The sequence below is a fragment of the Erythrolamprus reginae genome, chromosome 3 (genome assembly GCF_031021105.1).
Source record: "Erythrolamprus reginae isolate rEryReg1 chromosome 3, rEryReg1.hap1, whole genome shotgun sequence".
Lineage (NCBI taxonomy): Eukaryota > Metazoa > Chordata > Lepidosauria > Squamata > Dipsadidae > Erythrolamprus > Erythrolamprus reginae.
This window is the reverse complement of record NC_091952.1, coordinates 113,005,739-113,022,701: the sequence shown is the minus strand read 5'-3', so window position 1 is coordinate 113,022,701 and position 16,963 is coordinate 113,005,739. Positions and strand designations below refer to the sequence as shown.

The 16,963-nt window shown below is 36.7% G+C and overlaps 1 protein-coding gene and 1 non-coding gene across 2 annotated transcripts in view; one reads left to right on the top strand and one right to left on the bottom strand.

Annotated features, from left to right (window-relative positions):
* Positions 1 to 16,963, bottom strand: part of NR5A2 (nuclear receptor subfamily 5 group A member 2) — a 109,070-nt gene that overhangs the window by 79,122 nt on the left and 12,985 nt on the right. The gene's annotated exons all lie outside the window — the stretch shown is intronic.
* On the top strand, positions 15,245 to 15,347 carry LOC139166078 (U6 spliceosomal RNA). The gene has a single exon (XR_011558885.1). It is a non-coding gene; the product is annotated as a U6 spliceosomal RNA (small nuclear RNA).

Here is a 16,963-nt window from a genome sequence, read left to right as displayed (position 1 = left end):
GTACGGAGCAGTATATCTCTTTGAAGTTTATAGCTATGCTGGCCTTATCTTATCAGACTTTAATATCTCTTAACAACCAATGTAGAACTGAGCAAACAGAAAATATCCAGAGAACAGAAAGGGCATCGCTCTAGGAGAGGTTGCTGTACTATTATTGGTTAGATGCTGTAGTGCTAAACTGACAAGGCTACAAATGCCACAACTCTTAATTCCAAACAGAAGCATGTTAGTGAACTGACCATTATAATTCAGAACATAAAAGCATCTTTAATTCACACTCAGAGGGTATCTGGTTATATTCATTATGGAACAGCTTCAAGACATATTAATTATTCAGTGTTTTTTAGTTCAAAAGTACACAACCTATTTGGACTATTGACTACATTTATGGCTTTGATGGGGGCTATACTCAAAAGGTCATAGCCCCCCCACCAAATAATGCCCAAGTCTAATTAATTAAATAAATTACATGAAAGCTAGATTACATTAATTAAATATATTCAGTACCATGGACCTTGTCTGCTTAATCAGTTTTCCCTGTCCCATTAAAAATAAGAGTTCGTAACAACTTTGGAAAATCTTTATAGGCTGCACTGAACAGGGATTTTAAGTTATTATTTTTTTCAGTTTACTGTTTTGGGAAATACAGCAATGAAGCTGGTGGAAAGAAAAACAATGCAACAAAATTTATACTCATAAGGTTTTCCTGAAGCATTGCCCCAACCTTTCTTTGTTTTCCTTAGTTGCAATAATGGAGCTTCGATTCAATGGCTCTCTTTGCAATTGGGATACTTTCTTTTATATCCTGGCAACAGTACTTAACTATGCATTTGTATTCGATCTTCACTTATTAAAATGTTTTATGTTTTTAGCATTTTTCTATTTTTAATTTTTTAAAGTGGCTTGCAAGTCATTTGGGGAACCACGGTTATTAAGTAGATTACAGGATATTTCTGAAGGCAGTGATTTCTAACTGTCTCTTTTTATTTTATTTTATTTAGGGAATTTAAATTGACTTCTATTCGCACATGAAGACTCAAGGCAGCTTGTTGTGATGTTTGCATTAAGAAGTTTGCTCAAGGGCAGGTTTCTTACAACATAAACAACATAAAAAACAATTCTCACATTTTCAGTAGACACATATACACATGCACACACACACACACACACACACACACGTGTGTGTATATACACACACACATACACACACCAGAAAATTAGGAGCTGTTTGCCTAGATTTAAAAGTATCAGTACGTACAGTAGCTGGAAAGCAATGCCAGCCAAAAAGAGAGAGATAGGGTGAGAGCAAGTGAACTGTCCTATGGAACTCTGTAGACAAGTGCTTCATATTAACCCTAAAAATTGGTGTTTCTCAATTTGCTTTTTGCAATTCGCTAATTGTTGCTCTTTGTAAACAAGCTACATGAAACTAAAGGGAAAATTGTAACCAAAAGTAATGTGATTATATAATGGAGGACAAGATATACGAAACTTTATGGATGTATTCTGCATTATTTACTATGCAGAATAACAAGAAACAAAATGCATTCTGATTTTAATCTTGAGTTAAGTCAATCGATCAGAATAGAGCTGGAAGGAAGCTTGGACGTCTTCTAGTCTAATCTCCTGCTCAGGCAGAGGACCCTATACCATAGAAACATAGAAATATAGAAGACTGACGGCATGTTGCTTTTGATCTTTCCCCCAACTAACTTCAGATTGTGTCCCCTTGTTCTTGTGTTCACTTTCCTATTAAAAACACTTCCCTCCTGAAACTTATTTAATCCTTTAACATATTTAAATGTTTCGATCATGTCCCCCCTTTTCTTTCTGTCCTCCAGACTATACAGATTGAGTTCATTAAGTCTTTCCTGATACGTTTTATGCTTAAGACCTTCCACCAATGATGGCAAACCTTGTTTTCCTTGGGTGCCAAAAGTGTGGTGTGTGCTATCGTGCATTCGCAAGTGCCCACACTCATAATTCAATGCCTGGGGAGAATGAAAACAATTTCCTCCACTCCACAGAGGCCCCATGGAGGCCAGAAACAGCCAGTTTCCCAACTTCTAGTGGGCCCAGTAGGCTTGTGTCTCACCCTCCCCAGTCTCCAAAGTCTTCCTTGGAGCCAGGAAGGGTAAAAATGCCCTCCCCCATTCACTTGGAGGCTCCCTGGAAGCCAAAAATGGCCTCCCAGAGCCTTTGTGTGAGCCAAAAATCAGTGGGCTAGCACACCCATGCACATTGGAGCTGAGCTAGGGCAACGGCCCGCCTGACAGCAGATATGGCTCTGCGTGCCACCTCTATGTACTCTATGTATCTCTAGGCTGTGATCTGTCCAGAGGCCAGATTCAATCTGAGTACATTTTCCTAGTATGTACACTAAGACTAATCTATCTCAAATTCTGAATGCATGAAATAAGTTTGAGATTGATTTATTCGGTCAATGACTAGCAACCTCAAATGACAAAATCAGCGATAAAAAGCAGGAAACACAACCAGGAGAGAAAAGGAGGAGCGGGTGTAGCCACAGACCAGCAACTACAAAATAAATCAAGCAACATACTGTCCACCAATCCAACACTAACAAAATCAATACAATGAAAGTATGCAAACCAAGTATACGTATACATTCTTTAAAAATTATTGGAAAATAACTAGGCAAAGCATTAATGTGAACAATGAACTTTAGTCCTTTAAGTGTTTCTTCCTTATTAGGAAACAACAGAAAATTTTGCTACTGCACAAGTGGTGGCTGGATTTGAATCCTGAAGGAGATGGTTTAGGAATTAGTGGATTTATTTATACTTAGAGTATATTAACTAAAAGGATCAGGATGACTTCCTTAAGTGTCATTGATTATACCGGGTCTACTCTTGCATCCCTAAGCTTAGGTTCTGCCTGGTAAATTGATAGTTAAATTCATTACCATAGGTTCTTCTCAAATGTTACATAGAAACATAGAAGACTGACATCAGAAAAAGACCTCATGGTCCATCTAGTCTGCCCTTATACTATTTCCTGTATTTTTATCTTAGGATGGATATATGTTTATCACAGGCATGTTTAAATTCAGTTACTGTGGATTTACCAACCACATCTGCTAGAAGTTTGTTCCAAGGATCTACTACTCTTTCAGTAAAATAATATTTTCTTATGTTGCTTTTGATCTTTCCCCCAACTAACTTCAGATTGTGTCCCCTTGTTGTTGTGTTCACTTTCCTATTAAAAACACTTCCCTCCTGAACCTTATTTAACCCTTTGACATATTTAAATGTTTCGATCATGTCCCCCCTTTTCCTTCTGTCCTCCAGACTATACAGATTGTGTTCATTAAGTCTTTCCTGATACGTTTTATGCTTAAGACCTTCCACCATTCTTGTAGCCCGTCTTTGGACTCATTCAATTTTGTTAACTATAGATAGTCCTTCACTTATGGCTTGTCACTTAATGAGTGTTTGAAGGTATGATGGACCAAGCCAGAGCTACTTATGTGACCTGTTTTCTAAGCTAGGATAGTCATACCCCTCCAGTCATGTGATCAGATTTTGGGTGCTTATCAACCAGTTCACCTTTATGGCCATTAGCAATGTCCCATGATCTTGAGACTGTGGTTTGTGAAGTGTTTGCTGGTCTCCAGCATTTACTTCCAGTTTCTGGGGGGGAAAATGACCATTAGAGAAAATGGTCCATGATGTTCATTTAATGACCACTAAAAAAAGTTGAAACATTGGGTCCAGTCATGTGATGTCATGACTTATAACCTTAATACCTTATGATCGTAATTCCAATTCTACATTACGGTCACAAAGTGCGGTTTAACTGTAATGTCTCCGTGCATTGTTTTAAAACTCTTCCTTAAAAATAATCATCCTAGAAAGTTGGAAACTGATGAAACACAATGCAGATAATTGAGCTGAGTTGTCTCATTATGTATTTCAATCTGAATCAAATGTCAGAACTATTATTTCATTGCACAGGACTTTTAAAAATCCAGAAACATTAAACCTTTAAAAAACAGTAACATTTTTTTCTCTAGTAATGAGATTATGCAGAAACTTTTTGCTTAATATTACGAAGGGGACAAAGAACCCGATGGTGTCAGAGTACTAAGATGTATTAGAATCAGTGAGACTTGTTTCAAAAACATGCAAGTTTTAATAAGCTTTTATAGGAGGAAAAAAAAGGGAAAAGGAATGATACTTCCTATTAATTAATTTCTGGATCAGGACCATTTGTTCAGTCAAACTGAAAAACAAAGAAATAAGATCTCACACGGAAGCCACAGTAATTGTCAAAAATACAGAAGCTTGGTCTTATTCTTAGAAGTCTAAAATGTTTCTTGCAAGGATTTTGATGCAGGCAACGGCCACTATAAAGCCTTTCGTTAAAGATTCTTTCTTCCCAGCCCAGGGAGACGCAGGCACAATTGATTCCTAACATTGTTTCTGTTTTCCTTTTGCAAGGCCACCCCTTATCAAGTTATGTATGAATGAACAGAAGGGCCTTTCATTCTCCCCCCTCCCCCCTCATGCAAACTTGCCTTAGCATTTCAAAAGAAATGACTAAAATAGCATCGACAAAAATCCTACAGCCTGCCAGAAGAACCCGCACACGTCCCATCCTTAAGGCATGTGAAAGGTTGAAGAGCTCAGCGAAATTTTTATGTACGGGAGCCGGCCCAAGGAAAACTCACACGCCATAACCAATTGTGGACAGAGTATCATCTATCAGCAGACAAATGCAGGATCTCCAGAATGTCTCTCCTCAAATGAAATAATATATCTTTGAAAGCCAATGCCTGTTTTAGGCCTGTGGCCCATATATCAAGCCTGAGAGGCTTGTGGATACGCTCTACGGCCATTAACCTTCCACCTGTTTCCCCTTGTCCTTCAGGAGGAGACCCTGCCCTTGATTTTACTCCCTTCCCTTGTTCATCTTCCGACAGAGTGCAAATGTAAAGCAAAGGGCCTGCGAAATAATTCAAAGGCAATGGACCAGGGACATGGTTACAAATCTCTGCCACTGGCACTGTGACTTATGCAGGCAGTTTGTCACACACGAGCCAGGTGACCTCTATGACATAACAGAGAAAAATATGGCCAGAGATCAAAAAAGGAGACACGGAGCGCCGTAGCAAACTTCGGGAAGGGATGGTGGTGGTTTGCAAAGTGATATTAAACAATATATGAATTGTCCCTTTTTCCGAAAACTCACCCTCCCTCCCTTGATAAGGGAACCAAAAGTGCCCTTAACCGCAGATATTTTTCTATCTCGGAGAGAGGGACAAAATCAGTTGTCTAAGTATTCAGGGTGATTCTCCCCTCTCTCTCTCCCACTCCCAATCCAATCTCCTATCCCTGCAACAATTTACAAGTGGAAATCTTATTTATACTACTGCTAAAAATCTTCATATTCTTACAACAAAGATCATACCTGAGGAATATACATATGCCTATAAAAATAGACAGCATTAAGGCTCTCCTTCCCTCCCTCCCTCCTTCCCTCCGTCCGCCCCCCCCTCTCGTGTTTTATACAGCAATATTCTATCACTGTTGCTAATAGCCTCTCTGGAGCAGCCTAGGTCATTCAGGTTTCCTACAATATTAAGTCTCAATGTAATGGACCTGCCTATAGTTCTAATATAGAGGAATCTGAAATACAGCTAGCATCTTTCACTATACTGAATATAAGAGGAAGAAGGAAGAAGCACGTTGGTATTATGAGTCAATGCATATATAGTCCTTGACCTATGACCACAATGCAGCTTGCCCATCAGAGTAGTGAGTTGTGATGGCTGTAAAACAGGACATTTGTATGAGCTATCCATTTTTTGCAGCAGTTGTTAAGTGAATGCCGAAGTTATTGGGCCAGTTTTTCTAAATAAATGCTTATTTCGGGCAAAAACATCATAAAACATGGTTACGTAACCACCAGACATTGTAAATGGCTGTAACTGTGGGCCAATTCAAGTGATCATGCTGGGAAACCACTATTTGAACCAGTTGTGGGTCCTGAATTGGTTTGCCACTGGTTAATGCATGTGCTTGCATGGGCATGCATGGGTGACACTTTTGTGCATGCGCAGAAGCCTCCCAGGTGGGTGTGCAGAGCCTCCCGCTGCCACTGCTGGTGGTTCTAACAACTGGTCCGAATTGGGAGAAACCCACAGCTGATTGGAACCAACTTGTAAATACACCCAGGAAAGTCTGTCATAACTTTGAATGGTGGCTAAGCAACCAGTCATAAATCTAGGACCACCTGTACACAGTTCTGTGAATATGTACTAGGTGTAGCTCTGTTTCTCAAGATGTTTCTCATCATGAGCCATGGTGGTGCAGTGGCTAGAATGTAGTACTGCAGGCTAATTCTGCTGACTGCCGACTGACTGCCATTTGGCAGTTCGAGTCTTATCACCTCAAGGTTGACTCAGCCTTCATCCTTCCATTGTCGGTAAAATGAGGACCCAGATTGTTGTGGGCCAATAGGCTGACTCTAAATAATAATAATAATAAATTTATTGTCATTGTCAAAACAACAAATTGTCATTGGCAACGAAAGTCGTGTGCCACCCAGAGACCAGTCCCACCATACATAAAATCAGAAACAGTTTAGAGTAGGCTGTAAAGCACTGTAAAGTGGTATATAAGTCTAAAGCTACTGCTATTGTTATTTGGAGATTTGTATTTCTAGAGACCAGGAGGTGATAGCTTGAAAAAGTAGTGCCATCATAACTGCTCCAAGAGGCAGAGAGAAGGGATAGCTCTCAGAGAACAGTAAGGAAAATACTGATGCACACACCCTATGTGACAAACAGGATAGTGTAGTGCAATGCTAAGGTACTGGATTAGGACTAGAGAAATCCTGGCTCTACTCTCTCTTTAGACACAGAATCTAGCTGGATGATTTTAGACCAGTCACTGTTAATCCTGAACTGGGAGATAGAAATAACAACCCTTCAAGTATAAAATTATGGGGTCCAATGTGATATCTGAGCTTGGTTACTGCCTAACTAGGTAACATCATCAGTGTTACATCAATATGTAATTTTTTTGAATTATTGATTTGTATGATCTTATTTTCAAAATGTTCTCAACCTTATAAATATGTCATAGTGTTTTCGTGTATGTGTATGTACACACAGCAATGCACACCCACAACACATACATTCTTAAGATTAAGTTAAAGGCATTTCAAGGAATATTTTACAAAGGGATTTGCAGGCAACAGAAATTATATTTGTGTCCCCAAAAGACTTAATGTGCAACAAAATCCTGTTTTATATATATATGTCAAGCAAAGTTATGGCCCAAAATTTCAGGAAATGTTTATCTAGAAAGGAACAAGACTTGATCAAAATTAATTTCTACTTTCAATTCAACAATTCAAGTTGTACAACGTATGAAATTTCCCAGCTGTTTTGTACATTTGAAGATTTCTCTGCTGGATGCAATTGAAAGGAAACTTCTTATACAACCTTCCTTCACCCCTGCTGTGACTTTAATGGCTTGTCTGGTAGGGACATTTTTTTTTTCTTTTTCATAAATTATTATCTGCCATTATGATCCCAGATATAGTGATGATGAAATTTACATTCTAAATGTAAATGTTATTGCAGTTCTTTTTAAGACACCCGAGTTCTTTAAATAGGGAAAGTCCAATTAGATTAGATATCAGAGGAATAAAATGCCTATTTTCCACCCTCCTCTTTTAAACGGTGCATTGCCAGTCAGAAATGGGACTGTAGCATTGCAAAAATTGTTTGATTATCTGTTTTAATTTGCTTTTTCACAAAATAAGAAATGTGTACTGAATTATACTTATACATTTTCTCAAATGGAACAAACAGAAGTTCCAGAAGTTAGAAAGAATTTATATAAGGAAGATGCCAATTATTAGAATGTCTCTTTAGACCTTTCTAAACTGTAGATTTTTTAAAAGATAAAGATTAATGTGATAAAAGACTTCATCACAGTTATCTACCTCTAATAAGGCAAAGTTTTCTATTATACAATTATTGCTCATATTACAATTTTATTTTATAGATCACGTTCTTCTAAGTTCTACAATTCTACAGATCCATTGTTAAAAAGAAGACAAAAACTCAAGTTAACTGATCTATTCACTGGTAGATAACAAAAAAATACTTTCTGACTGGTTTAATTGTGTCAATAAAAGTGCTTTAAGTATGGAATGTTCTTACCCTGTTATTCAACCAGTTAAACCGAATAGGCCAACCCCCTTCTTTTTCTCTCTCTTTTTTTTTTAAAATAATTTTTATTGGTTTTTTAGGTTTACATAAAACAAACATATAACAGTGCACAGTGCATGTGCCCGTCACCTAACAACACACCTCCCCATCACCCCCACCACCCCTACAAGAGGATTCAAATTTTTTTACTTATTTATCTATCTATTAATCCTTGGCTCTATCTTGAACAAATATTACTGAAAGAGTGATTGTAATTTATTTTTCATATTTACATCACAGATTCTACTTAACATATAGTCTTTTACCTTGTTCCATCGCACCATCAGCTTCTCCAATTTATTCTCATCAAAATTATTTAATCTTATTTCCATAATTTCAAAATGTATGTGATCCACCATATACCAGTACCAATTTTGTACTGTCCATTTTGTAGAATCTTTCCATCCTAATACCATCACCGCTTGAGCACTTTCCAATGCTGCGGTTTTAATTTCCTTAAATTCTCCTAGTTCCCTATATTTAATTAAAATTGCTATTTCTTTTGTAATAATCCAGTTAATGTTTAACATTTTATTAATTTCATTCTGGACTACATTCCAGAATTTCTGAATTTCTGCACACTCCCAGATCATATGCATAAAAATTCCTTTTTTCTGGCACCCGTGCCAACATTTGCCCTTCTCTTTCCCCTGGAAGTGTGCAATTTGTACAGGTGTATAATACCATTTATGTAAGATTTTTCTTCTCATCTCTCTAACTCTCGTATTTTTAATCTTATATATATTTTCTATTGTTTCTTTCATTTCTCTTTCATCTATTTGTAAATCATTCTGCCAACATCTTGTTAAACTTTTGGTTACTTCTTCTTCCATTTGCAATAGCATTCTATATATATTACCGGCTTGTGCTTTACTTTCATTTATCTTTTCACTTATTATTTTTTCTAAACTATTTTCTTCCCGTAAGAAGGCTTCTATATTCTCACTTTTGTTTAAGTATGTACATATTGCATTAATCTGCAACCAATTCTGTTTACCAATCCACCATTCCAATCTAGTTCTACTAACTCTTCCATCTTTCTCATATAATTGTTCAATTCTCGTTATCCCTTTACTATTTAATATTTTAATAATTCTACTTAGATTAACATCATCCCCTATATTCAATACATGTAACGTTGATAGCCTGGATACCTTTATTCCACTTGTCCTCTGCCATTTAAGCCATATTTCTAAACGTGCTTTAAAAGGATCACTTAAGGTACTGGTTTCAATTCTACTCCAATTTTTAAATAATAGTTCTTTGTTATTTATATTATTAATTTCTTTTTCTAATTCTACCCATTTCTTTACCCCCCATAACTGTAGCTCCATTAACCTTTCCATTTGAAATGCTTTTCTATATAATACTAGACATGGGCTGCCCCAACCTCCCTCTTTCTCTTGTGCAAACTGCCAGTGCTTCCTTATTCTGGGTTTTTTATCTCCTTCAATCCAAAAATTTAGTCTATTATCCCATTCTCTTAATTTTGCCTAAGGAAAACTACAAGGTAGAACCTGAAACAAATACATCATTTTTGGTATTATCATCATCTTAAGGGCCCTAATCTTAGCCATTCTTCCTAACTTTTTACCCTTCCAATTTTTAATCTGCTTCTGGATTTTTTTCCATATTAGGTTATAATTGGCCGTTACTATTTTTATTGGATTCTTGAATAACCAAATTCCCAAATATTTCATTTTTTTACAACCTAGTTTCAGTCCTGAAGTTTTTTGAATCTCGATTTGCTCTTTAGGGCCAGTATTTAAACATATTATCTCTGATTTGTCTATATTAACCTTAAGTCCAGATTGATCTTTAAATTCCTGAAGTAGTATCATTATTCTTTTCATCATTTCAATTGGGGTTTCAGACATCACTATAGCATCATCTGCAAATAAGTTTAATTTCAATTCAAGTTCCCCTATTTGATAGCCTCTCCATTCCTTATCATTTCTAATTTTGTTTGCTAGGGTCTCAATTGCTAATGCAAATAACATTGGGGATAGTGGGCAACCCTGCTTAGTTCCATTTTGAATTTTAACCATTTCTGTTCTATTGCCATTTATTCCGATTTGAGCCACATTATCCTTATATATTGTTTCTATAACTCTACAAAATATGTTTCCCATATTTAAGTCTTTACATAATTGAAATAGGTAGTCATGGTTAACTTTGTCAAAAGCCTTATAGACATCTAATTTTAAAATGCTTAATTTTCTTTTGGTACTGGTAGCATGGTGTAAAACATTGACCACGTTTCTTATTGGTTCATAAATTTTCCTTCCTTTCACAAATCCATATTGATCTTCTCCAATTATTTTTGGTAATATATTCTCCACCCTATTTGCCAATATTTTCATAAATATCTTATAATCCTGATTTAATAGGCTGATGGGGCGATAAGAACTCGGGTCCATTAAATCACGATCTGGTTTTGGGACCGTTATAATTTCTGACATTTTCCACGTCTGTGGAGTTTCAAAAGTCTCCAATACGTTATTAAACAATTTCTCCATATGCGGTAATAATTCATTCATATACACTTTATAATATTCAGCAGTAAAACCATCTGGACCTGGAGCTTTGGCAGGTTTCAATCCCTTAATAACTCTAGATATCTCCTCACTTGTGATTTTTGCATTTAACATTTGACTATCTTCTTCCTCTAATTTCTTTTTAACCTCTGAGGTTTGCGAAACAACATACTCTTTTTTATATAATTCCCCATAAAAATCTCTCATTATTTTTTCCATTTCTACATTACTACGTTTTATTACACCCTCCTTATCTTTTAAAGCAGAGATGTAAGATTTCTCTTTTCTTTTTTTCAAATAGTGTGCCATTTGCTTCATTGATTTGTTACTCCAACCTCTAATTCTATGTTTCATAATCATATTCATTTTATTCCATCTTTCTTCATCAAGTAATTGTAATTTCTTTTTCTTAAATGATAATAATAAATTCCATTCTCTATTTCTTGTAATTTTTAAAGTTTCTTGGATTAAATCTATTTCTTTTAATAAATTATTCCTCTTAACATCCCAGGATTTCCTAATAAAAGCTTCAGTACTAATGCAGTTACCCCTCATTACTGCTTTATGTGTATCCCAAACTATTGTTTGTTTAATCTCACCTGTTGCATTAATACAAAAGAATCCATTAAGTTCCCTTTGTAATTTAATTCTACTCTCCTCATTTGCTGAGACAATGGGGTTATACCTCCAAATTCTTTGTTTGCTACAAACCTCTATCTCTATCACAGCTAACAGAGGAGCATGGTCTGATAGCCAAATAGTTTTTACTTTCGCTTTCTTAAACTTTACCTTATCTGTTTTATTAATTAACATATAATCTATACAGCTAAATTTATTATGTCTTGCAGAATAGAAAGTATCTCTATTAACTACGTTTTCATGAAGATCATATTGATTTTATTTAGGTGTAACTTTTTCTTTCCCCCCTTCCCTGCTGTTAATTCCAGATTAAAATCGCCTGCTAAAATCACTATACCTTCTACAAATTCATCTAGTTTCCGTTTTACATTTATTATAAATTGTTTTGCATTTACATTGGGAGCATAAATTACCGCTAAGGTTACTAACTTGTTACTTATTTTCCCCTTAATAAATAGCATTCTGCCATCTTTGTCCCTTTTAATATTACTTAACTGAAAATGCACTCTTCGATGAAACAAGATGGCCCCCTTCTTTTTCTCTTGATGCAGGGGCTCATCCAGAAAAACAGTTTTAGAACATCATAAACCTTTGATTCTGGAATTAATTTATATAATCTTAAATGACCGAGGATTTGTCTCGTGACTGTAGTGGTAGACACCTTTCCTCAGTCACTTTAGCAAAGCTGACTGAGGAACTCTGGGAACTGAAGTCCACAACTCTTAAAGTTGCCAAGGTTGGAGACCCCTTCTTTAGATGACGATTTACATCAATGCATTTAACTTCAAAAAATTGGTAAACTGATCAGTGTTCCCTCTAATTTTTTGGGGGGTGGGCGGAAAAGTATAGTGTCTGAGCGGCAGTCCCTTCAGGACTGGGTGGCACAGAAATAATAAACAAACAAACAAACAAACAAACAAACAAACAAACAAACAAATAAATAAAAAACCCACCCTGTTTTGCCTCACAGAATTTCAAAATAAAATACTGTACTGTGTGTCTATAACAGTGAGCTCATAATAGGGCAACTCTATCAATATCAAAATGCCACTTAAATAGTTGAGCTAGTTTCAAACTAGATTTTGATTTTCTTTCTCTCTTCCTTACTCCCATTCTTTTTCTTTCTCTTTTCCTTCCCCTCTTTTTTCTATCTGTTTCTCTCTCTTCCTCTCTTCCTCTCTCTCCTTCCCTCTCACTCTTTCCCTCTCGGCTTCTGGGCAGGTTTGGAAAACTCTGAGTTGATGATTATTTTTAAGTGAGCGATTGCTCACTGCTCAGCTTAGAGGGAACTATGAAACTGATCCTACTGCCATTTTAGGCCACCACATTTTTTTTTCCAATGGAGTTTTCTGCCTGCCTCAAATGGACTACTACCAAGAGGTGGTCTGAGGGACATTCATACACAAAGTTGAATTTTCCATTTCTAAGTATCATAGTCACTCATATTCTGGTTATCTCACAACCTGATCACTCGGAAGCTTTAATTAATCCAGAAAACAGTGGCATGGGCAGTGATAGGCAAGCCTTGGGGTACCTATGTAACACTTCTGTTTTGCAAGCTGCACTAAGGGGAAGAGCCTTCTCTGTGGCAGCCCCGGCCCTCTGGAACCAACTCCCCTCAGAGATCAGAATTGCCCCCACCCTCCTTGCCTTTCGTTGGCTGCTTAAAACCCACCTCTGCTGCCAGGCATGGGGGAATTGAAATACTCTTTCCCCCTAGGCCTTTACAATTTTATGCATGGTATGTCTGTATGTATGTTTGGTTTTTTATAATAATGGGTTTTTAACTGTTTTTAGTATTGGATTATTGTTATATGCTGTTTCATGTTGCTGTTAGCCACCCCGAGTCTCTGGAGAGGGACGGCATACAAATCCAATAAATAGATAGATAGATAGATAGATAGATAGATAGATAGATAGATAGATAGATAGAGACAGACAGACAGACAGACAGACAGACAGACAGACAGACAGACAGACAGACAGACAGACAGACAAACAAACAATTCCAGTTATGTTTCCAGATGTTGGTTATGAGTCTGACCTATAATGCCCTACATGACATCAAACCTGGATACTTGAAGGACTTTCTGTCTCCTGTGATAGCAGTTGGCTGATAGAATCCAATAGAGTATCCATACTCCAGATCCTTTCAGTTAAGCAATATTATCTATTGGGACTCAGGATGCCTGGCCTCTCTGATGTAATGCCTATCATCTGAAATATGGATCTCCCTGATATCCATGTGTCTCCTAAATTGGAAGCATTCTGAAAAGCTGGAAAATAATCTTAACTGTTCTCCCAGGCCTTGGGGTAGAGACCTTACCTCTAACTTACCTTGCTGCTGCTTCACTTCCTCCCCCTGTGTGGCTGCTGCATGACTGTGCCACACAGATGTATTCTTTGCATATGCTTGACTTATGCTCATGTGCAGAGGCAAAAGTCAGCAAAAAATAGCAAAAAAGGCCAAAAAACAAGATGGCGGCACATGCACAATGCTGAAAACTCAGCAAAACCCAGCAAAAATGACCAAAACACCATTAAAAAGAGAGGCGCTTCTATGACATCACCACCAGGTTACTACCGGTTCTATAGAACAGGTGCGAACCGGGAGGTACCTCTGGTTAGAGGGCTGGGGTCCCTTGCAGAACTGTTTAAAAGAATAATGGAGTTGGAAGGAAGCTTGGAGATCTTTTAGCTCAAGCAGGAGTGAAGAAGTCAGAACTGAAGAAGCTTCTTAGATGAGAAGCTAAACATCTTCAAGGTAAAACAAAGTCCAGTTGCCTTTTGAAAAGGCAGCTTTGGAACAACCATGGCTTGGAGGACTGAAAATCTCAAAAGACATTTATTCTGGAGGACATCGATGGGGTCCCTTTAATCAAATTGTTCTGACTGACAACACTACTGGGGCAAGCCATGAAACATTTTCAATTAAAAGAAAAAGAATTTTAGTTGCTATGACTCAACTTCTAAACAACTCTACCTGGATGACTGAGAATATTAATTGACATAGTAATTTAATAGAATACTTAATCAACATTTCCAGGATGGCCTGATGTGGCCCATTTCTGGATTGTTCTTATTTCTGTATACAGTTTTGTATTTATTATATTTTAGAAAATGTGCCTAAAATGAAGGTGTGCCAATTTCTGAAAGTGTCTGTCTCCATCGTAATGATGGGATTTTATTATTTCTCTAAGAAGTGATATTTATTTATTTATTTTGTCCAATACACAATGAGGGTTTTAGTGGGTATATATCTATATACACATAGTAAAATACATGATGAAGGTTATAGAGGAAATACTCATAGTAAAATACTGTATATCTAAGAAAGAATAGAAAAGAAGATATAGTATTAGAACATATCAATGAAAGAATAGAAGAAGAGATATAGAAATAGAAGAAAGGTATAGGAGATATAGGAGAGCAATAGGACAGGGCACGGAAGGCACTCTAGTGCACTTGTACTCGCCCCTTACTGACCTCTTAGGAATCTGGATAGGTCAACCGTAGATAATCTAAGGGTAAAGTGTTGGGCGTTTGGGGATGACACTATGGAGTCTGGTAATGAGTTCCACGCTTCGACAACTCGGTTACTGAAGTCATATTTTTTACAGTCAAGTTTGGAGCGGTTATATTAAGTTTATAGATGTTGATAGAGACAACATTTTAAAAATTCACACTGAAGTTTGGGGCATCCAGCATAGCATTTAGCTAGATACCACCTTTGAGATGGTTGTGGCCATCATCTCTTCTCAATATCTCTCAGGGCATTGGTTTCTGGTGATGTTGCTCAACTTTGACGTGTTTAAGATTAGTGCTTGCTTCGGCAGCACATATACTAAAATTGGAACGATACAGGGAAAATTAGCATGGCCACTGTGCAACAATGAGGTGTCTAAGATTTGTGGACTTTCTCTCTGAGAAAAAGTATAGATAGACCTCAACTCACGACCACAACTGAGCACAAAATTTATGTTCCCCATTGACTTTGCTTGAAAAAATTTGGCAAAAGGTGATCAAATGATCTCAGGATATTGCAACTGTCATAAATGTGAACCAGATATCATGCATCTGAATGTACAGCACATGGCCATGGGGATGCTGCAATGATCATAAGCGTGAAAAATTGTCATAAATCACTTTTTTTTCAATGCTCTTGTAACTTTGACTGGTCACTAAGTGAATTGTTGTAAGATAAGGACTATCTGTATTGCAATCTATGCATCTTCAAGTGTGAAACATTGGTCTATGATAGGGTTCTCAATTTTTTTCTTCACCTCTTTAATACCTTTTGTGGCCACAGACCCTGGCCATACAACCCCAAGACTTATAAATTTACATGGACCCCTGTGACATCACAGCCCCCCTGAGGTCCAGGGACCACAGGTTCAGAACTACTGATCCATAATAAATTGGGCTCAAAGTGTCATTGCTGCAGAAGCATGATCTTAAAACTTGAAGAGCAAAATTTATATACAACCAAAGCATTTCTAAGAGTCAAACCTATGTTATCAGACAGGAAGGAAATATAAAGTACAGCAGGGATTGGACTGATGTAGTAAACTGAAGGTTTGGGAGAGAAAATTAATTTGTATTAATTTCCCTCTTGTTGTTTTCCTTCTGTTGTGGGTTCCACTAGAATTAACTCTGCTGTGAGAAAAATGACTTTAAAGAGGAAAAGGAAAAGAATTGAAGGAATGTACCTTTCCTATTTACAAGGCTATATTTTACATCTCTTTCTATCTCATTTTGTTGGGAATTAATACAATTCAGGATGATAATGATGATGACGATTGCCTAGTTTTAGCTTAAATTGAGAAACCATTGCAGTTAAAATATACTCATATGCCTGAATTCATGTTTCTTTCCTCTTACATAAATCTTGTTCTATTTAACATTTTCTCCTTCTCCATAGACTTCTCTTGGCTCAGTGAGAACACCATGGAAGCCTTTACAACTGAAACTTTTCCAGAGGGACATTAATGGATAATTTTTGCCATTATGACATGATTTTTAGGGTTAGGATTAGGGTCATTATCACTCATTATTAGGTTGATAAATTAAATTTGTTCTAAGTCTGTTTCGATTGGCTGATAACTATTTTTTTCCCTTCTATCTGTGTGCTTTTTATTCTAAATTGTTATTCTATCTTTAATTTTTTTATTATTCATCGTGTTTTTCTACAAATTCAGAGTCACTTTTGGGGATCTAATGAGTGTTAATTCACTGGTTGTGATAGACATTAATTGACTGTCTTGCCACCAGAACTTGAGAGAGAATTACTGGCCCAAATTATTGGCTCCTAGAACTCACAGTCTCCTGATTTCTAGACTTAAAACCATTTGACAAATTGCCTCTCATTATTCTATCTTTAATATGCCATCATACTTTGCCATGATTCTCAATGATTTGGCAGCATAGAAAAGTTTAAAAAAAACTCTTTTAAAGAACCAGATTATTAGTAAAATAGAAATGGGAGGTATGGAATTACTGAAGAGTCAGCTGAAATTTAAAAGAAAGATGTACATATACT